Source organism: Uloborus diversus, chromosome 3, assembly GCF_026930045.1.
Source record: "Uloborus diversus isolate 005 chromosome 3, Udiv.v.3.1, whole genome shotgun sequence".
Lineage (NCBI taxonomy): Eukaryota > Metazoa > Arthropoda > Arachnida > Araneae > Uloboridae > Uloborus > Uloborus diversus.
Genome location: NC_072733.1, coordinates 112417834 through 112442164, shown reverse-complemented (window position 1 = coordinate 112442164; position 24331 = coordinate 112417834). Strand labels below are relative to the sequence as shown.

Sequence of the window (24331 nt, the reverse complement as noted above, 5' to 3'; positions counted from 1 at the left end):
ACGAAGGCAGTCTCTAGTTTGCAACGAACAACATTGTTGTGGCAACTCAACCGAATCTGTTAGTGAGACAATTTTGAATAGAAACTAAAGGGAAATGCCTTTATGGTATCCCGTTCCGAACCTCGAACTGAGCATTCAGATGCTCTTTTGATTACTCTTACAACGAACTAAAAATAACTTAGAAGTGAAACACAAAAATCGATGACCAAAAAGAAGTGGTTTTGTGAAATCGTCCACCACATTATGAAAGCGGCTCGTTTTGATACAAAGTTTACGTTTTAAACGGAGGCTAATCTGAGGGACTTTTTTCCTTCGAGTGTTCGGGAGCTCTCAGCCTCCGAGGCTGTGTGTTTGATTTCCTTCTTTTCCTGATAATGTGTGTGCACGTGACGGCGCAGTCGCAGTGCCCCCTTTATCGGCGGCGCTCGGCCCGCGCGGGGGAGCAGTCTGAGCATGGCCGACAGCTGAGTCGCCGTATCGGGATGCTCCACTAACTGCTCGGGACGGGCATGCAGCTTCCAGCCGCCGAACGTCTGCCGCCGCCGAAGTCCAGCCCGGGCCATGCCCCGACCTCCGAGCCGGCGATTCTCTCCGCGGCCAGCGATGGTGAGCCCCAATCTTCTTGTGTGTCGTGGATGATAATATTAGTTCAATGTTCACTTACAGTGGATTATTAGCCTTCTTTACCAACCCTTCATTCCAGGTCTAAAATAGTGCACTCACGAAAAGCATACGTTTTTAACCTAAATAATATGGTGAGCAGTCCTTCCCCCATCTTCTTGTGTGTCGTCTATGACAACACTTGTTCAATATTCGTGACACTTACAGTCGATAATTAGCCTTCTTCACCAACCCTTCATTCCAGGTTTGAAACAGTGTGCTCACGAAAAGCATACGTTTTTAACCTAAATAATATGGTGAGCAGCCCTTCCCCCATCTTCTTGTGTGTCGTCGATGAAAACAGTAGTTCGATATTCGTGACACTTACAGTCGATTATTAGACTTCTTTACCAACGCTTCATTCCGAATGCAGGTTTAAAATAGTTAAAATAGTGTACTCACGAAAAGCACACTTTTTTAACCTAAATAATATGGTGAGCAGTCCTTCCCTCATCTTCTTGAGTGTCGTCGATGATAACACTAGTTCAATATTCATGACACAGTTGATTTCTTTACCAACCCTTCATTCTGAATGCAGGTCTAAAATAGTGTACTCACGAAAAGCCGTACGTTTTTAACCTAAATAATATGGTAAGCAGTCCTTCCCCCATCTTCTTGTGTGTCGTGGATGATAACACTAGTTCAATATTCACTTACAGTCGATTATTAGCCTTCTTTACCAACCCTTCATTCTGAATGCAGGTCTAAAAAAGTTTACTCACGAAAAGCATACGTTTTTAACCTAAATAATATGGTGAGCATTAAATCTTCTTGCGTCTCGTGGATAACACTAGTCCAGTATTCGTGACGCTCACAACCCATTATTAGATTTTTTTAGCGACCCTTCATTCCAAATGCAGGTCCAAAACAGTGCCCTCACGAAACACATACGTTTTCTGCCTAAATAATGTGATGAGCGTTCCTACCCCCATCTTCTCGTGGATAAAACTAATCCATTATTCCTGACACTTACAACCAATCTTTCTTTACCAGCTTTTCATTGTTAATGCAATTCCAAAATAGTGAAATTAAGAAACGCATACGTTTTTAACCTAAATAATGAGTAGAACCAGTGATGGTGAGCAGTCCCCCCTCCCCCCCCCACGTCTCGAAGATAACACTAGCCTAATATTCATGGCGATATAACAACCGATGATTATTTACCTTCTTTACCAACCCTTCATTCTGAATGCAGGTCTAAAATAGTGTACTCACGAAAAGCTGTACGTTTTTAACCTAAATAATATGGTAAGCAGTCCTTCCCCCATCTTCTTGTGTGTCGTGGATGATAACACTAGTTCAATATTCACTTACAGTCGATTATTAGCCTTCTTTACCAACCCTTCATTCTGAATGCAGGTCTAAAAAAGTTTACTCACGAAAAGCATACGTTTTTAACCTAAATAATATGGTGAGCATTAAATCTTCTTGCGTCTCGTGGATAACACTAGTCCAGTATTCGTGACGCTCACAAACCATTATTAGATTTTTTTAGCGACCCTTCATTCCAAATGCAGGTCCAAAACAGTGCACTCACGAAACACATACGTTTTCTGCCTAAATAATGTGATGAGCGTTCCTACCCCCATCTTCTCGTGGATAAAACCAATCCATTATTCCTGACACTTACAACCAATCTTTCTTTACCAGCTTTTCATTGTTAATGCAATTCCAAAATAGTGAAATTAAGAAACGCATACGTTTTTAACCTAAATAATGTGTAGAACCAGTGATGGGGAGCAGTCCCCCCTCCCCCCCCCCCACGTCTCGAAGATAACACTAGCCTAATATTCATGGCGATATAACAACCGATGATTATTTACCTTCTTTACCAACCCTTAATTTAGATTGCAATTTCAAAATAGTGTACTCACGAAACGCTTACGCTTTTAACCTTAATTATATACAGAACCAGAGATTTCTTTCACCCCCTATGCGAGCCCATTTCACGCATCGAAAACCTGCCTCAAAAATTTTTATCAAGCATATTTTCACGACTTTTATTTTAGGTAAAAATTTAACATCATGGAAAAGGGGGAAGAGGAGAATTAGGAATTTAAAAAAATATTAAATTTGAATACTTTGTTATTTTTTTCAATGCAAAAGGTCAAACATTCTGTCAAACGTCAAAACAGTACACATCTCTTCCTTCCCTGGCATCATCCATTTCATCTAGTTATATTATTATTGAGTTATCACTAATATGATCTTCATTTTCGTGTATTTCAATCCTTCAAAAAGGAATTTCTCTCTTTTGTGAAAAGCAAAGGAGTATTTTCACACCCTGAAAAAAAAAATAAATAAAATGCCTAGCTGCATCTCTGTATCCAACAATATTAGTACGCAATGAGTAATACATGCATATGACACTTGCGTAGGTAAAATAATCTGATAAGCGATATATTAATGCATTGGTATGTGATTCCTAAATCGTATCTAATCAGAGAGGTCCTGTCAAAAATTAAAATTACAATATTGTAGTCGATCTACTGCTTTATTTCGGACTATTATCGTAAAGAATATAGAAGATGGTCTCAAACTTAACTCAACTAACCTACCGAAAGTAAAATGATGAACAATTGATATAAAGTCAAAATCTTAGATCTACTATTTATATCTCCAAAAGTGTAAGTCTGCATACAACTACGATCGTGGAAATTTCAGTCCGACGCACAATGGTTCAAAATCGTCAAAAAGCGCTCAAAACTCGGATTTTTCACTTATTTAATTCAGCCTTTTTGGCCGTAAATGTGTGTTTGTTACCTTTTGAGAATATCATTTCTTGAGTTTCAGGGCTTGAGCTGCCTGCAAGCATTCGTTAGAATATTGAGTATGGTGGAGTGTGGTGAATCTTAGCTTGCAAAAAATGAAGTACAGTTTCTTTCATAAATTATATTTTTTTAAACAGGAAGATTCTGGTCTTTCCTCAGCCAATTGGGAAGTAGTGAGTAATTTTTTTACTTTAAATTTTTTAAATTATTTTTTTAACGTTTTTATCCGAAAACGAAATTATATCCTTCCTGCACATTTTGCGTAAAAATGCGTCACTTTGATTATATGCGTAGGTGGTTTGGTACCATGTATAAAAACATTCCCAACAATAATTTGCTGCGACCACCTGCGATCTTGGAAGCAATAGCTCAGCTAACAGAAACAAACACGATTTAAAAAACGTTTGTTATTTGTCAACAATGAAATAAAACGATAAATTGTGACCTTAGATTTTCGAACTAATGTTTTCAATCCCCTGTCTACATCCAGTATTCTTTTGGAGCATTCAAGCCAGTGAGAAGTTTAGCGATGTCGACCAATATGCTTCAAATAAAACATCGCGATCTTGCAAAAATTTTGCTTCAATCCGATGTCAGAGACGTTTCTAGTTTAGTTCTCTATATTACGAACCTGATTTTCATTAGTGACAAGGACTGGGCGTTATTAGAAAGAAAATTATCTGCTTCATTTTTCAATAATTTAAAAAAAAAAAGCTGTTCAAAATCCTCCAGGAATAAATTGAAATTCCTCTCGAAAAATGAGTTTCGGATTGATAATTGTTATTTTGAATGGTCCCCTGCTCAGAACAATGCATCATCAGCATCTCACCCTCAAACAAACACCTCTTCCGGGGGCCTACCATGAAAGGATTTTAATGTCAAAAATAGAAAAAAAGAGTGTGACGACATTTACAGATAGTATCTGTTTATAAATGTTAAATAATGTCAAAGCGATCTGTTACAGTAGAACAAGCCGTGTCGCATTTAGAAACAGTATCGAATTCGAGTTCATCAGACGCGGAATATGCCAATTACCTCCTGATGAACCAGGCAATATTACTTAGGAAGAAGATATTTTAGAAAATGATTTAGAACTGATTACATCAACGGATGTATGTGAACGGGTAGACATTTTTTTCAGACACTGCTGAAAATTTATCATGAAAATCAAAGGAAAAGATTATTAGGAAATAAAATAAACGAAAACAGAAAAAAAGGAACAGTAAGGATCATTAGGAAATAAAAAAAGGAAAAGAATGAAAACTGACTTCGAATTGCGGAAGGAAGATAATATTCAAATTCATTCAATCAGAAAAAATTAGAACTATATGACATGCATTTCCAAACATAGAATATTTATCAAAAAAAAAAAAAAAAAAATGCAAAGCGCCAATGTTTCAAAATTGGAACACACTAAAAAAACACATTAAGAAATGTTTTTCGGAAATTTTATGCTATTTCTGAATTTACTGGATCTAAACTAACATAAATTCAAAACATTACTCAAATATGATCATTCGTCAATAGTTCGACATGTAAACAGTTAAGATCGAAATACTATTGATTTGGTAATATTTTTAAAGATAATTTGTTCATATACCCCCTGTATGAATGATATTTGATCGGATAAAGTTTTCGATACTTAATAATGGAAATGCCAAGGATAGACCCTTTTCATATTCAATAATGTACGTTAAATTTTGACCAAATAATTTCGACCTTTAGTTACCTTAATCCTACACATAAGGCTGGTGCGAGTGCCAAATCCCATGTTTCTAGCTCAACTATTGCGAATGATATAGGGTTTTAAGCACTTTTTGACGATTTTAGACCACTGTGCGACGCAGCTATGAATTTTCACATTTGGTAGAAAATGTGTCACGATACTTATTTTTATATCATCCATCGGATGTGGATTAATAGTCAGCAAAGGAAAACTCAGTCATCCTTCCAGAAAGGAGAACTCTGGATTTACCACAAACATTCATCCCGAATTATTCGCAACACCGGATACATAAAAAAAGAAACCACTGAGAGAAACGTAAGTCAACAATAGAATTGTACTTGAGGTCAAATTCTTCTCGATACACAGAAAAATCTTCGGTCTATAGTGTTAAAAGGCATTGGAAAAATATACCGTACATAAACTAAAACTCATTCAATATTTTTTTACTTCTTTCCAAAAAAATATTACAGTACATTATTTAATCGATCTCCTTGAAGAAAATGTGTTGAAAGACTCACAATTCGTATGATTTTCAAAGAAAATTTAATATTTATATAAACATTTTGGGTAATTTTTGACGCTGAATAACACATCCTAAGTTTTTTTTAATGTCTATTTACGTTTATGTTACACTGCACTGGATAAAACATGTAATAAAGATTAAATTTTAAAATTTAGCATTTTTCTAGAGTTTTTAGTGCTTGACACTAAATAAATGAAGATGCGAAAATAGCACTTTCAACTTATCAACAAACTTTTCTCAAACATAAACACTATTTTTCTTACAATTTGCATGAATATCAACTGTGTGATAATTTAATTTTTTTCCTTTGTAGGCAAATTATCTCAAATACAAACATTTTGCGAATCATTATTTGATATAGCACTTGAAGTATAAGCGAAGTTAATAGATCGAAGATACATATTGTATTGGCTAATTTCAATTTCCCTCATCCCCCATTTGGTTTACGATATCGATTTTATACCTCTACAAGTTCACACACAAAGAGCGCGAATTTTCTACATCGCTGGCTGAAGTGAATTTTTGTATGTATTTGCGAATTTCAGGGTGCAATAAGTTAAGAGAAGGGAAATGACTCTTTGGGAAAATGTATTGCCTTTAAATAGTGTGGTGAAGAGATGTGGAAAGCAATGCCCAGTAATTTTGATATATAAGGAAAATATGAAAAGTCATCCATATATATAAAATTGAATGTTTGTCTGTATGTCATCCATGAACTCAAAAACTACCCGGTAGATTTGGCTGAAACTTTCACCATTTGTTATTTTTGGTACTGGGAATGTTTATAGACCAGTTCGAAAAAAATCCGATCGATAGTTCCTTTTTTGTTCCAATTTAAGTCACAATCCATTGGATAAATACGAATAAAATTATCGGCTGCAGAAATTAATTCGCGTGAAAGATCTCATTGATAAGAAGTTAACTGTTGCCATTTTTCTTGAGTTTGAACAAATAAATGCTTTTTTTATTGTTTTATGGCTTTTCATGCAACGGGGGGGGATTTAAAACTTTTTCTATTTGATATTTTTAGCGATTGATTGATCTTGCAAACTGTGTGAGTACAAAATTTGAGTATAGTCACGGGTCACGGCTTCACTTGATACCTGGACCGATTATTATGAAAATTGCTATATATATGTATTTTTCCACGGAGAAGGTGCATAATATGCTCATTGAAGTCACTCGCCACCAGGTGGCACTGCAGAGTAGCAACTTCTGCCCCGTTCAACCGATCGTCATGAAAATCAGTATAATGATGTATTTTTTTGTTGGCGTAGCAACGCGCGTCTGGTACAGCTAGTTTCTCATAAAATTCACACACAAAGAGCGCAAATTTTCTACATCGCCGACTGAAGTGTGTTTTTGTATTTGTGAATTTCAGTGTGCAACAAGTTAAGAGAAGGATAAAGTACTATTTGGGAAAATATATTGCCTTAAAGTTGTGTGGTAAAGAGATGTGAAAAGCAATGTCCAGTAATTTTGATATATAAGGAAAATATAAAAGGTCATTTCTCTTAGAATTCGTTTGATATCAATACATATAACCAAAGGCTAGTTTTTAACATCTCAGTTAAAATTTAGCATTTATTTTTATTAACTATATGAAATAGAATCAGGGTGGTATTAAAAAATACGGTATACATTTGTACAAGTTCACACACAAAGAGAGCGAATTTTCTACATCTCCGGCTGAAGTGTATCTTTGTATTTATGAATTTCAGCGCGCAACAAGTTAAGAGAAGGGAAAAGTAATCTTTGGGAAAATATATTGTCTTTAAATTGTGTGGTAAAGAAATGTGGAAAGCAATGTCCAGTAATTTTGTTACATAAGGAAAATATGAAAGGTCATTTCTTCATAAAATTCGTTTGATACCACCATACATATAACCAAAGGCTAATTTTTAACATCTCAGTAAAAAATTAGCATTTATTTTTATTAACTATATCAATCTCAAGATGGTGTATCAATTTCAATAAAGTTTCAAAGAGATTTTAAAATATGCTCCAATCAGGAAAAATAATCTTTCTCAGATAAATCTAGAGTTGGATTACATTATTAACGTAAGAGTAGAAGGATCTTTCTCAGGTGCGGCATAATCCAAACAAGAACACGTTATGAAAACATTTCAACACTTTGTTTCAATTTTCTTTTTTGTCTTTTAATACCGAAAACCATGCAAAATATTGGCATTAGAAAGTGTTTTTTAAAACCCTTCTTATTATTTATATTGTTGTTATTGAGCACATTTTCAATAAAAAGGTTTTATTTTTGTGGATAAGTCGAAAACGGAACATGGGACATTTAAAATATATATATATATGACTTTGTAAATGTTTACTTCATGGTTACTTCTAGATGATAAACTTGGATTTCCAAGAATGATAAAATGATGATTCACCATTGTTTCTTAAATAAATTAATAAATAGAAAATCAGTGGTATTATATATAATATTTTATATAATCACATTTTGTTTTCTTTCTATTATAATTTTAGACTAGTTGAGATGAAATGATATTTAGAAAAAAATAGTCCATTCTTTAGATGTTCATACTCATCATTTGGATATTATGTTAGCTCTTGAAAAAACAAAAATTTAAGTAATCATGCATATATATATATATATATATATATATATATATATATATATATATATATATATATATATATATATATATATATATATATATATATATATATATATATATATATATATATTGTGGTTAGCAATCTCTGCTATCTCTATACTCTGACTAAAAAATGTACATTTTCTATGCTTTGAAAAAAAATCACTCCTTATTTACACTTTTTTTTAAAAAACAAATAATCAGCATTGACACGTTGTTTGGATTGTTTATATTAATGTATTGGATAACCTAATTTTCACTTACTTGATCATCAACTTTACAAAAAATTGTTGTTGCTTTGTTAGCATCATTTCCTAGTATTTTTAACTGATATAGTTTTAATGTTATGAAAGATTGAAAAGTGACTGGGGAAATTTTATTGAAGATGTTTTGGTGTTTGTTTTGCATTACAGTTAAATCTGTGCAAACTCTAGAAATATATGAAAGTGACGTAGAGCCACTTAAGTGATTTTTTTATATTGAGTAAGTACAATTTACAATTTTATTCATTACCAAATTTAAGAGTGTTTCTAAGTTTGGGAAATCTTTCAATTTTCTTTAATTTTCTGGCATGGATGAAAGAGCGTGTACAAATGTTATGAGCATTTAAATTTGAAATGCTTTTTAAAGAATAATGCTGTTCACAAATATTTAAAACTGAATTCATGTATTGTTATAAATGTTTGAACTTTTTTTAATGAGAAATGCCAGAGTAATATTCCTAATTCTTATTTTATGTCGTTCATTTTTAAAAAACTTTAAAAAAAATATCAATAACAATGTTATTATTATCATTACTTTTTTTATGTACACGCAAAAACTTACTCTACGTGATTTACAGCAAGAAGCAACAGCTTGATTTGATTTAAATGAGCTTTGCTCGAATCTCGTTTGCAATGACTTTATAAAGCGGAAGTAAATACTTTTGTTTCAGAGTATTGGATCATTCCGTGTCAAATCATCCAAATTAAATAGTCGGCCGTGCCATCATTTCTCAGATTTTATTTTTTACGAGAAGGTATTTATGAGTTTAGCTCAAACTATTTTTTTAGATTTTTTGAATAAAAATTTAGCTTTGGAGAATTTTTTCAAAAATTCGATTTTTGATCATTTTTTGGAATCATCTTCTTGGTATCAATTTAGAAAATTCTCTCTAATTTCTTCATTTTCAAACAATTAAACTAATTTAGGTATCAATTTCAAGCGAGTACTTTTCTCTTTCAGCTTAAACAACAGAAATTACCTTGTGAATAGTAGAGGAGTGCCACTTCTCATCTCAAGTCAGTTTTATGCTTTTTCAACTGGAAGACTCTTAATATGTCATATCTCCGCAGTACCAACTAACATTTGCATCATATTTTTTCTCCTAGTATAAATAAATCATCCTCTTGCCATGCTCAAAAAATTAGAAAGGTGTTTTTGTTATTTTGAAAAAAAATAATAATCTTTGTTTTGAAGAAAATATATTTCAAATACAAGTTTTCTATAACCTTAAAGCATTTTTGAGCGTAAAAGAGCCCAAAAAGTTTTCAGAAAAATTATTACTGGAATATCAAAGAATAAAAACTGATTGTCAAAGAATAAAAACTGATTTGCATAAGTCGTAAATCGTTACAAATTTGTTCACTTAGGAAAAAGAGTGCAATATTCCGTTTTCGACTGGGCCAAAAGAAAAAAACCTTTTGATAGATAAAATACAAAACAATAAGAGTAATAATTTGAAGAAGAGTTAAAGACACTTTTCTAATGGCCTTATTTTGCTTCTTTTTCGACATCGGGGAATCAAAATAAATAAGTAAATAAATACTCTAAAAGAATTAAAAATGGGGGGAAAAACCATTGAAACAATATTGATAAGTTTTCATAACGTAAACGTGCTTGAATTACGTAACAACTGACAATGATCCTCCACTCTTACATTACTCAAGTAGCACAACTGTATATGTCTCTGAAGGAGATTATTTTTTTCTAATTAAAGTATATTTTAAAATCTCTTTGGAATTTATTTAAAAACTGGTAAAATTGCTGATTTTCTCATATTTTGGTACAAAGGAAATGTGTTCCACCTGCCATCTTTTTAAAGAGCTCAAACAGAAGGTACTGAAGAAAACTTTTAAAGTTATTCTGCAATAAAGAAATAAATGTAAGGTAGTCTTTAATTGAATTAGGAACTATATTGAATATTGATAATAAATACAATCCTCATAAGCATGCTTTTCATACAATATTTTATATTCGACGAAAGCTATGTGTCGAATCACTTTCAAAGCGCAAAAAGAAAGATGCGTACAATGAGTGCACTACAAACTGTATAGCTTGCATTAGTAAAATAATGCAAAGAATTGCTTGTGCTCGTACCAGGTACAAAAGTGTGTGCTTCTGACAGAAAAGAATTTTTTCAATGTTTCCTAAAAGTAGTCAGTTTTCAGATAATATGAACCAGATCATTTAGGTAACAACAAAGTCATTGCAAGATTAAATGAAATCTCTGAACCAATAATGATTTTGCCATTATAGTTTAAAAATTACTTGGTTTTGTACCTGGTACTAGTGTAAGCAGTTGTTTACATTCCTTTCATAATGCAATAAACATAGTTTGTAGGTCATTGTACACATCAATATTCTTAAGCTTTGAAAATGGATCGACACATAGCTTTCGTCAATTGTAAAATGTTAATGGAAAGCATGCTTATGCTGGCTGCATTTATTTTCAAAATGTACTCTATTTTTAAATTCAATTAAAAATTATCTTACAGTTTTATTATTTACAGAACAACTTAAAATTTCTTTCAATTTCTTCGGTTTGGACTAAAGTAAGGATATATTAAAGTTGGTCTCGCACATGGCAGATGGCGCATATTTCTTTTGTAATAAAAGAGGAAAAAATCAGATTTTTTATAAATTTTAAAACAGTTTCTAAGAGATTTTAAAATATGTTTCAATCAGCAAAAGTAATCTTTCTCACAGAAATCTAGAGTTTGATTACATTAGTAACGTAAGAGTAGAAGTATATTTGTGAAGTGCGACATAATCCGAACAACAACACGTTTTGAAAACATTTCAACACTTTGTTTCAATTTTCTCTTTGTCTTTCAATATCGAAAACAATGCAAAATATTGCCATTAGAAAGTGTTTTTCAAAACCCTTCTTATTATTTATATTGTTGTTATTGAGTAAATTTTCAATCAAAAAAAAATTTTTTTTTGTGGCTAAGTCGAAAAAGGAATATTGGACATTCCTCCCCCCCCCCCCTAATTGAACAAAATTTGAAAGGTTTACGATTGATACAAATCAATTTTTATTACTTGACATTCCAGTATTCATTGTTCGGAAAAAGTTTTTGGCCTTTTTTAAGGCTCAAAAGGGCTTTAAAGTTATAAAAAACTTGTATTTGAAGTAGATTTTCTGCCAATCAAACTTTATTTTTTATTTCAAGACAATAAAAACCACCTTCAATGTTTTGAGCATATAAAGAGCACGATTTATTTATACTAGAAGAAAAAAAAAACAAAAAACAAAAAAAAAAAAAAAAAAAAAAAAAAACAAGAAATATGATGCAGATGTTTATTGGTACTCCGGGGATATGATTTATTAAATCTCCCTATTGAAAAAGCATAAAACTGACTTTAAATGAGGAGTGGCATAACTCTACTATTCACAGGGTACTTTTGGTTGTGTTTACTGAAAGAGAGAAGTATTAGCTTTAAATTGATCCCTAAATCACCTTAATTGGTTGCAAAATAAAGAAATTGGAGAATTTTTTCCAAATTCATACCAAAAGGGTGACTCCAAATGTGATCAAAAATCAAATGTTTGAAAAAATTCTCCAAAGCTTAATTTAAATTTAAAAAAAATCTTAAAAAAATAATTTAAGCTCGTCTTATAGATATCTATCTAAAAATAAAAAAAAATGTTCAAAATTTGAGACACGACAACATGTGGCAATTAGGTGATTTAACATGAAATGGCTCTAATGTAATAATTTATAATTATTATAAAATCAGTTATTATGACATGGTATTTTACAGCTGTGGTGGAATAATATGCAATACTTGTTAGAGTTATTGTTATTTTACAGCTTCTAAAATATTTGAAATAAAGTTAATCTTTTACTTTGCGTCATTGTTCAGAAGCTACATATATTTTCACTGGATTTTAGAAGATATTTACAAGTCCAAAAGACTGAAGTTTGGCATTCCAAAAGTGTTGGGATCGAATCGAACGCAAAAAATGGTAATAAATGGGACACTAGGGTGCGTCTTATTTTTAAAGGCGTTATTTTTTCATGAGGCACCCTCTCATTTTGTTTCTATGGATGAGAAAAAAATTCACATATATTAGAAATAAAACTTGAGTAACATTTAGAGGTTGCAACCATTGCTGCAAAATTTGTGAAATCTTACTCTTTTTTTTGCATCGGTTATATTTTATTAAATCATGTCAGTTAACTGTAGCTACAATCAACTCTCAACTTCTTAGCTAACTGTTAGTTAGCAACTCAAAAAATACAAGTTGTTAGTTAATAACTGAAAAAGAAAGAAAAGTATAAGCGTTTCTTTTCAGTAATAGAAAACAAAATTAATGGAAACTATCATTAGATTATTTGCTTGACATTGCTCTTGCTGGTGATACTTTATGCAAGATTTCAATTCCAGACGAGAAATGATTTCTGATTGAACGAAAACCAGATGAAGGCAAAATCGGTAACTAATAAATCTTTATTTAAAAAGGAAATAACTTGCACGGAAAAAAAGAAATTTTGAAATAAAGAAAATAATGAAGAATCTGAATCAACTTTCGTGCAAGTAGTTGTTTTAGCCTCCGTTGTAACTGAATGTACAGTGCAAAAAAATCTTTACATTTGGTTGGCAATTCAAAATTTTACATGCAAACTTCTTTCCATGCGTTGCCTTGGCATGCTCCCTAGATATTTGGCCGAATACCGAATATTCGGCCACAATCTGGTCGTTAGCAAACTGGCAACATTTTCCTGTCATCATGCAGAGTGAACCATGATCAAAACGGACTATTTGCGAACGATCTCTCAAGATTCGTCGCCTGTCCAAGAATTATTAAAATTCGGCTCATTAGACCGCTGCTATTTAATTTAATTTTAAAGATATCGAGCTGGGATCTTTTCATGAGTTACAGGATCTATTTGCGCTTTGTATTATGAAAGTTATAAATTGCTGCACTGCAAAAAATAAACTGTTGTTTTTACAGTATAATGCTGGCAGCTCACATTCCAAAGAAAAACGGTAAAATTTACAACTCTAAACTGCAAAATTTGCAGTAATAAACTGTCTTATAACAGACTTTTACTGTGAAATTTACAGCGATAAACTGTAATATTAGCAGTAATATACTGTTTTTTAATGGAAATGCCCTGTGAAATTAACAATGATTTACTGTAAAATTAGCAGTAATATACTGTTTTTCAATGAAACTGCCCTGAAAAACGTACAGTATTAAACTGTAAAAGTAGCAGTAAAATACTGTTTTAGGAATGATTGGCCTGTAACTTTAACAGAGATAATACGTAAAATTAACAGTAATATACTGTTTTTTAATGAAATTGCCCTGCAAAATTAACAGTAACAAACTGTAAAGGTAGCAGTAATATGCTGCGAAATCAGCTGCACTACGCCATAAAAGCAGTAGTATACGGTTTTATAAATGATTTGTACAATAAAATTAACAGCAGTAAACCATTAATTAAATAGTTATAAATTTTTATGCAAAACGGTTTCCCCCCTATCGTTGTCTCTTTTCATAGCCGAAATCACTGCTTTTACAACTGAAGAACAATATAGAAAAGTAAAGCAATTGATTCTGTATGTACGTAGTAGAAATCAGCCTACAAACGAAATCTGTGTTCCTTTTCTAAAGTTTTTCAACAACAAAAATGTTTTAGGCTATGAAAAGTGACAAGTAAGAAATATAAAAACCTTTTACGTACAATTCAATTCTGGTCACAAGTTACGTAGTTCTTTACATTTGCATACCACTAAACTCAAAGAAATGATATTGCATTAGTGAATAAATTTAAATGAAGTAAATTCAGGCGGCTAGAATGAAATTTATAGTTTAAATTTTTCCGAAATACCCAACTGCAACCATATCACCGGGCACAAATTCAAAATGAAACCAACTACAATTGTTTTTCCTCCGTGCGCTGGAGGGACAGGAACAAAATATTCGCTAGCAAATTCCCCCCTTCTTGGCACGCCAGCACACGGAAAAAATAAATACTTTAAGACATGAATAAAAAATAAAAAATATATTATAGGCCATCCGTTTGTGTGCACAAATTATAGCTTAAACATAATGGAATAATTGAAACATTAAAAAAAAAAAAAAAAACTGTAGAAAAATATATTATTGCAATTCAAGCTTAACGTAAATTTTCCCTACAGAAAGGTTTTGTGAAACAATCACCTAAATTATTTTTAGTTTCTCAACAAATTTTATTCCAAATTCATTTTCATCAATCAAATTCCTTAGAAAATTGTACCCCACATCAATCTGCTTAGTTTTGCAATTTTCTACTGCAGAACTAGAAAAATCGATCGCAACTAGATTGTCACAGTACAAAGTACTATTAATCAATCGAAAATTCTGAATTCTTTTCGTGGCCAATTCATTTAAAATTCTTTTGATCCACATAACTTCCTCAGATTGATCACTAATTGAACTATACTCCGCTTCCATCATTGACAGTGCTACGCATTTTTGTTTGAATGTACACCATATTATTCTTACCCTATCCAAAAACACCACAAGCGCCCCCCCCCTGCCATTGGAATCCTGTCGTCGTGATCCGAGGCGTAATCTGTATCTGAATATCAGTGATTTATTCAATTTGCAGACAAAATTTAGATTTCAGGAATCGACAAACCCTTCAGGTTGTCTCACAAATCTCCTCTTTTAAATCCGCATATAGATACGCATTGCAAACATCTGCTTGGAAATGGACCTATTGCAGCTTATGCACAAAAAATGAAAAGAAAGCCTCAACCAAAGGAAAGGAAATTACTGGAGAGAACACTTGCGAAAAGTATCCCCCCTCCCCCCATAGCTGGTGGATACCTAAAATTACCAGTCTGTCCTTGAAGCGCATTATTTCGTTCCGCTCATCTGTTCTGTTGCGTTTTGCCAATCTTCACTTTCTGGCGTTCTCAAACTTTTTTTTCAAATTCGAAGGAATTAAATCTTCGGAAATGTTAGCTTCTAGCTTACTTCAAATCCCCCCCCTCCCCTGTCTTCATCAGAATCTGATACTTTTCTTGAATTATCATCACAAGTGAAATCAAAATATTTTGGGTCATATTCAATGTTATTTTCAGAACAATAAACCTCGGCTTCGCGATTCGGACTTTAGAACCATTGTGTCAATATATACTTTCTTTGCTTTGGTATTTCTTTAACCCATTTAATTCTCACAGCATGCTATTTTATGATTTTCAGGATATTCTTCTTCTACTTCAGATTTACTCAGAAGTCAAATAAAACTGTGCCCCTCTGTTTCCCGTTCCTGTTTTTTTTTTTTTTTCGCCCAGAATTTATTTTCATCGAATTTAAGATTCAGCGTTTCTGTTACTTTGCAATTTTCAGGATCCCAAATTCTATAACCTTTCGTATGAAACGCATATCCTATCATGACTCCCTGTTTAGCTTTCATATCTAATTTCTTTATTTTCTGTTTTGGAAGACCAATATACGAAATACAGCCATAAAACACGGGAGTGTTTAATAGATGGCTTTCTTCCCTCAAATAGCTCAAAAAAGGATTTGGTTTTTCCTTTTAAAACCGCTCCAGTCCGTAAGCAGTGGAAGCACATAGCTCTGCTTCGGCTCAAAACTGCTGAGGCAATCCCGATTCTTTTAAAAGTGTCCTAATTACATTCATTAATGTTGAGTTATAGTGTTCTATGACGCTACTTTGTTAACTGGAGGATTTGTTGGTTTTTTCAATTCTTATGCTTTGGTCGCTAAGGTAAATTTCAAACCGGGAGTTCAGAAATTCCTTTCCGTAATCGGATCTTTCCCGCAAATCTCTCTGTTCTCTTTTGAAACATGACAAAGTATTCGAAAACCTCACTTTTTTGAAAAATCGTCTATTATTGTGCAAATAATCCCCCCCCCCCAAAGAACTCAACTGCTAAGGAATCCATCGCATTTAAATGCAAAAGATCTTACCCGGCTTTGGCTTGAATCTCCGTTACAGGTTTAAACGAAATTCTTCGATTTTTCCATGTCACACGGATAACAATCTGACATATTTTTATTTTATATGCAGTGAAAGACAATGAAGTACATTCTATTCATCGAATTACGCACAGGATATTACTTACGCTATAACGTAAAGTTTATCAATAAAATGATTAAATGCAAACTGTTAAAGAATTTAAAACTGAACATGAGAAAAAAAAAACAGAAGACAGAAGTCAATCGCGATACGCTAAAAATTTACTAGAAAACATAAGAGTTAAAATTTTAAGTGCTCACATCCTATATAACACAAAATATAATCGTAAACAAAGTCTGATGTTATAATAACTTTAAATACGATCAAGAAAGGAATTGATTTCTTTTTAAATCAAATTTGAGTTTCAGAAAATGTTTAAAAATTATCATACGTGCAGTAAAAAATATTCAGAATCACAACAACTACTCGGATTTTTGCTATAAAGCAATTGCTACAACTTAACAACTAAAAGAAATTGCAAAGTCAACAAATATTGGGATACGAATTACGATTTCAAAATAAACACTGTTATTTTACACACATTATCGATGATAAAGAAAACTACATTTTGAGGAAAAGGGAATGAGTAATATAACTAGAACTTACCTTTAACTTGGATTACAGCTGAGCAGTCCTGCCTCAGCACACCCGAAAAATAACTAACATGGCTGTCGATACCTTGAATTCATTAGTTTCTCTTCCCGTATGAAAAGAAAACCTTTTGCGCATCGTTTTGCGCAATCTAAAACAGTTTTACAGTTTTTCTCTGTTATTTAGCAGAGAGAGCAGTATTAAACTGTAAGAAAAAACAGTATATTACTATAAAAAGAACAATTTTTTTTTTTGCAGTGTGTCTTTCGCGTGTGCGCAGTGAAAATTCAATTGCTTTAAACGTTCATATTTCATCAAATGTTCAATATTTTAACTTCAGATTTTATTATTATGGTTCTCTTGAATGCGGTCAAATGTTCTGAAAGTCTAGTAACGTTTGTCGGAAAAATCTGCTTGTTATGAGCCGAAAACCTTCAAATAAAATTTTCAGTTTTGAAAGAAATGCTTATATCACCGTGGGTATAAGAGATACTTTCACGAAAATATAAAAATAAATTCTACATAGTTTGTACAGTGCGGGGAAAAATCTTTACATTTGGTTGGCAATTAAAAACTTTACATGCAAACTTCTTTTAATGATTTTACTTGGCATGCTCTCTAGTGATTTGGCTGAATACTGAACATTCGGCCGGATGGTGGCTAAATATTCGATATTCGGCCTAATCACTAGGGAGCATGCCAAGTAAAATCATGAAAAGAAGTTCCCATGCAAAGTTTTTAATTGCCAACCAAATGTAAAGATTTTTTTTTTCTTGCCGGCACTGTACTTCGACTGATCCTGAAGAACAAGAATTTACTTTAAAATTTGTATCTAGATTTGCTCTTTGTTGTTGAAAAGCATTTTCACTTACAAGAAGTAAAATGCCAAATTTAAACTGTTGCTTCTAGCAATTTTATTTGACATCTACTTTTCAGAAGAGGATGTTGCTCTTATTTGCTTTGAAGACTATATTTCTGAAGAGACAAACTTCGAAATGGTCTCTTTCTTAAAAAAAACCTAAAAGAACAAAACTCCTGCAATGAAACATTGTACAGCAGATGTTGCGCAACTAAAACCAAAGGAAAGAATTAGAAGATTTTAGGACTAACATTCTGATTTTTCTCCATAAGGGTATTTTCATTAAGTTTTAAAAGAGATATTATCAAATAGTTTAGATGATGAGTAGCAATCAGAAAAAGGCTTGTATATCTCACATATTAGTAACTAAGGGAGAAAAATTACAAAATCGGTGAATGTAAAAGACTGAAATTATGAACATATGATATGAATGGTAATCAAACTTTTGCATATTATTTTGTTTGACATTATTACGTAACATAGCAACCATGAAATGCTTATTATTTCATTTGTATGTATAGGAAATAAGTATTTGGGTTATGTTTCTAACCTAATCAACCAAATTTCATGTTGATTGCAAATATTATAATAAAAAAATTGGGAATTTATTTTTATACCATTTTTTCACAATGAACGTAATTTTAATCGCTGGTAACAACCTCTAAATTTTGTTCAAATTTTATAAAATTTTTATGTGTGTGCTTTTTCATCAAAAGGAGGCACTTAAAGGGGTTCCCCGTGAGAAATTCATTTTTTTAAGTGCATTATAAGATGCACCCTAATGGGATACACTTTATTTACATATACGGATATAAATTTCAAAATTTCTTTTTCTTTTTTAATAACTTTGGATAAAAACAAAGCTTAGTAATTTCTTTTAAATGTTTGGGTCGCTATTGAGTTTAATAAGTTTTGGCAGCAAATTATTTCAAGTCATGTGTTTTGATTTAAAAATAAAAAATAACGAGCTGATGTCTGTGTCACATGACTTCCGTTTACTCCAATTTTATTGTCATTTTCCCATTATTGGCAATTTTAATGTGATTCAATAGTTTACTCTCTAAATATCACCACCAGTGGCCAAATTAAAACAAGATTTTAAAAAAAAAATCGCCAAATTTGTCACCAACTTGGCGATCAAAAGCCAAATTATAACACCACTTGAGTATACATCGAAATTAACAATGATTTCCCCCCAAAAAGGGGCAAAAAACCCCTTTAGAAACACTCGAATGCAACCAAAAGGGGAGGTGCACAACTAGATCTCACTAGGAGTCTACGTACCAAATTTCAACTTTCTAGAACATACCGTTCTTGAGTTATGCGACATACATACGCACATCAAGGAGGATGGAAGGAAGGGGAGACGCCAAAAGCCGCGAAGCGAGTGCGAGCACTTGTCGCCACGGACAGAGGTGGGAAAGGGTAGGGGGAAGGGGAAAAGTGCTCTAAACTAAGCGATGAAATTCAATGTAGAGTACTAGGGGAAAGGTTTAGAAAGAGAGAGAAATGTGTTTCATTTCCGTAATATTTGTTGTTTTAATGTGAAATATGCTTTATCATATATAACAATGTAATAAGCTATAAATTTAACGTTTTTTTTCCTTTAATTTGTATTCGTTTTTTTTTTTAAATTTGGGATGTAGTTATTCATTTCCGACCATTATAACACGCTTTCAGAAGCTTAAATGCACTTAATTTACGAAAAAGTATGTCTAAAATAGTGCTCATTAAAAATTAGATTGTCTGTATATAGTGTATGAACATAAAAGCGTGGATTTTTTTTTTTTTTTTCATAAGTTTTGAACATTGCTTGAAAGAACTACAGAATGCAAAAATCACAGAAAATATCTTTATTATGCACAGTAAAAGTTTGCATTTTGAAAGTAAAATAAATGCATGACAAAACAAAATGCATGCGTGAAAGTTATGAACTTTAAATTTTAAAACAGTAGTCAAAACAAAACCACTTCTCTCTAATAACACACCACAGATTAAAACATTTCTGAACCTTAACATTTATGCAATACTTGGAGGAACTATTTTGATTTTTCTAGTTGTTACTGCATGATACATTAAATCATTACCTTTTCTGTCTTTTCTCCAATACCCTTTACCTATTAAAATAACTTATTTTTTCTGTACTTAAGGTGTACAATTGTTCCTAGCGTCTTTAATGTTGAATGTGATTTGAGTAATGCATTTGCATACAAATTGCTCATCTTTTCATACCTAATATTATTTATAAAAAAAATGCTGATGAAAGGAATTATATATATATATATTTTTCATATTGTTTAAGACATCATGTATTTTCATAAATGTAACATAAGTAATACCAAAAATTCTTGCAGTGTTTAAAAAACCAAAAAGAAAAAAAACTTTTTTTTTAATTTTTTCAAATAAAAAAAAATAATAATAAAATAAATAAATAAATAAAATTAAAATAAAATAAATAAATCACAAATCCTGGCAATTGTACCCCAGGAAAATTATCAATAAACTCAATTTGTCTCAAATTTCAATTTATGTTTGTTTCAAACCTTTTAACACCAAAATGCTCAGGTTAAAAAAGAATTAATTTATAGAGATCAAACACTGAGCTAATAGTATAAAAGTTAAGTTTGTTTTGATCATCCTGTATCTTAATTTCATGCTATTTTTAAAAAATATCTCATTTATCAAATAAATTATGAATAATAAATTTTACGAAGTAAATAAAAAATCTCTTTTCACTCTCTCTCAGGCACTCTCGCCTGCTAGCACACTTGAGCAATTACAGTACATTTTTCTGTTAGCACAATTTAATTTTAAGAATTAATTATTTAATAGATCACGTTAATTACTTAACAGCAATAACATAAATTATTTCAAAAGTCACATATTTATGATATTACCTATGAAAAGATATCCCTGGAATTTTTCTTTCTGGGTTGTTCGTACAGCCGTACGCTGCACAAGCAGGCATTTTTGATTAATAGATAGTAAAGATTCACCATAACACTTAAGCAACACACTACTGTCGAAGCCGCATTTGTTTAGAACTCTTTTGCTCGCGTCAGTTAAAATGCGGTTACGGTTTTGGCTACATGTTTCCCCGCTTTGGCCGTCTCCCCTTCCTTCCATCCTCCTAGACGCACATACGCACATCCGCAGATACATACGTACATACGGACGTCACGAGAAAACTCGTTGTAATTAACTCGGGGAATGTCGAAATGGATATTTCGAGTGTTTATACGTTCTTAGGCTCTTATCCGCGTGTGTTCAGGTTAGAGATGTAAAATTTCCGGAAATTTTGAAGTGGTGGAAAAAAACCGGTTTATTACCTTTTTTTCGGGAAAAATTGGAAAAAATGGAAAATTGATTTTTTTATGAATAAAAATAGGGTTTCTTAATAACTCTGTATTTCTTGGCACATATAAAAGGTTAAGCATTAAAAAATATATGCAATCCACACATCTTTTTCTGCTTCAGAGAAATACACATGAAAGTAAGTTTAATTAAAAAAAAACCTTTTTGTTTTATAACTGAGAGTTTTCTTGGTCAAACACCAGAAATAAGTCAAGTAGTCGTTCAACCAATAGTATTGGGTAATATGTGTCTAATCATAACAATTATGTTTTTCATTTTAGATTGTCTTTGAAACTTGAAATAATAATTGTAATTTTTGACTTTCAAACATGAATGATATTGTTTGAAGAAAAAATAAGTATGATTTCCCTTCCTTTCAATGTAACTTTACTGTCTGAAAATGAAAGCTATTGAGTTTTGATTTTTTTTTAAAATCCAGTCTGAGTCTAAATCAAAACTAAATTGGCTTTTCTTTTTCTTTCCAACAAACCCCAAACCAAAACTGCGTAATGGTCCTAAGGCAGAACCAAAACTTAAACTCGAGTTTCAGTTTGTTCATACGGCCGTGCTAAGCACAGCAGTAAAAGTAGTCATAACTACTTTTAAACAAAACTGAATTATTATAACCAAATTTTCTGTTTCGTATTTTACTTAATAAATAAAATGTTTTAGGGTTATTGCATCAGGAACTATTTTTTTTTTTATAAATTCTGAAAAAAAAAACATCTTAATCAAATATATGGAAGAACCAAACTTTAAAACACAATCTCTCTGCTTGAGCTCAATTGCAGATTCCACTTTTGTGCTTAGCACGGCAGTATACAGGGTGTGGCAAAAAAAAAAATAAATAAATAAATAAATAAATAAATAAATAAAATAAAAAAAATAAAATAAAATGAAAAATAAAAAATAAAAAAATAAATTCGGACAAACATTGCATCATCAAATAGAAGTAAAGTAATTTCATTTTAATGAATGCCTGATTTACTTTTGTCTCTCAATTTATTAGAAAATAATTTACAATGTATCTCCTAGTTCATGTGTATTGATTTTCTGTCTTCTTTCAATTTTAACAAAAAAACCCTACTATTTCAAAGTTGTTTAAGCAAGTAGAATAAAAGTTCGTTTGCTTGTTGTGCCTTGACAAACAGTATTTGATGCGGTATGCCGCTTCAAGTGGCTTAGAAATTATAGTTAATGTCCGGAAAGTGTACAAATACAAACAGTGAACATTTCAGTAAAACATCGCCGAAATCCGAAGTCAGGCCTTGTCTGTGACAAGGGCGCCCATATAGGGGGCAAGTGGGGGCTCAAGCCCCCCCCCCCCTTAGAAATAAGAACTTCCTTGCTTTCAATACTTCTTTTCTTTGCAAAAATGTGAAAACATTTCTTCTCCAGCCATTTAATGAATAATTTATTGAAAATGTCAAACCTTAATAACACTAATCTGTACTGAAATCGGTTTCTATGGGGAAAATATCCTGCTAAACCATGGGGAAAATATTTGAGTACCCTCCCCCCCCCCTTAAAATTTGGCATATAAGTGCCCGTGGTCTGTGATGGAATCAGCACAAGCGACATAAAATCTTTTTTTTTTTTTTTTTTTGTGCATGAGAGATACAAAATGAATCAAAAAGTGTACCAGAAGCTGTTGTACTTCTGTGGACTTAAGAGCACTTCAGCGCAGCAATGTGGACTGGGCATTTCAATTTGACTCCACACCAGTTCATACAGCCAAAAGGACAAGAGTGTACATTGTTTTTGCAATGATATCAACTTTAGAGTGGACGCTCTACTCGCTAGACTTCAATCACATTTATTAAACTGTATCGCCTATTTTAGAGTGAAAGGTCTACCCTAAATTTTACACAAAAGTTTGGACTCTCTAAACCAATTGCTTTATAGGGAATAGGATTGATTAAAGGTAAAAGACTTGCGGCACTTGAATGAAAATCTCAATAAGCAGTTGCACCTCTAGATTACTGCAAAAGGTGACCAGTTTGAAACTAATAAATTTATTGATTGCTTCTCATATTATTACTTTTTACCCGACTGCGCGTGCGTGACGCAAAGGAGGGTAATGTGTTCTTCAGTCTATGTATGTATGTCCATTTCTATGTGGCGTTCTAGGAGCTAAACGCCTTGGTCAATTTTGGTAATTCTTACGTCAATCGATTTGCCTTAACCTTGGGAATGTCACTAAACACATGACAGTAATCAAAATTCCCAATATCAACAACCAGTTGATAAAATATGGCAGTTCGGGATCAGCGCACGTTTGGTGTTGCACACTGTGTCGCACACTACCTGCGTGCGACAAATGAAGGTAGTTTTCGTTGCCTGAATTTTTTTGTTTACTATTAAGTCTACTAATTGGGATCTTAGTGGCCGAGTGGTCTAAGCGATTGCTTCTCCCACTTGAGGCGGTGAGTCAAGACACCCTCGCTCCGGATGTACTTTCCCCTCTTTCTGATGTGAATTCTTTCATGTGTTCTTTATTTTTATTCTGTACTGTAATAAAAAGTATGTTATGCGTAACGAAGGCAATACACTCAGATTGTAGTCCACATCAAAATAAACCTGTGCAATAAGCACCAAAAGAAAGATTTGACTGACGGAGGGGGGCGGGGACGTTTCCGATTTCGCATCATCATGAGTTATACAGGCTGTTTATATAGCTGTGCTGTGGTTAACTTAAGTTCGCGCATTTTTGCCGAAGGCCAAGCACATGTAGCTTTAAGCGGAGTTAGGTCCCTAGAGGGACTAATTATCAGTAGTTTACACTACCTCAAGTTACTTAATAGACCTCCTGATACAAACAAACTCTCTCAATGAAATGACAAGATTGCGAAATGTACCGTATCATAATCATAATAACTAAGTCAATGAAAATTAACTAAAAAGTGTCAAATAAAAAATTATTAATTAAAAACAAAAAACCCGACTGCGTAAAAACCAAAAAAACTAAAAA

The 24331-nt window shown here is 32.3% G+C and overlaps 1 protein-coding gene across 2 annotated transcripts in view; it reads left to right on the top strand.

The window, feature by feature from the left end:
• The first annotated feature begins 480 nt into the window (after positions 1-480).
• The window catches only part of LOC129218072 (uncharacterized), a 208165-nt gene continuing 184314 nt past the window's right edge, over positions 481-24331 (top strand). For both annotated transcript variants that reach the window (XM_054852261.1, XM_054852264.1), the window contains exon 1: positions 481-606. The gene's annotated coding sequence lies outside the window, so the exon portion shown is untranslated. The remainder of the gene's footprint in view (positions 607-24331) is intronic.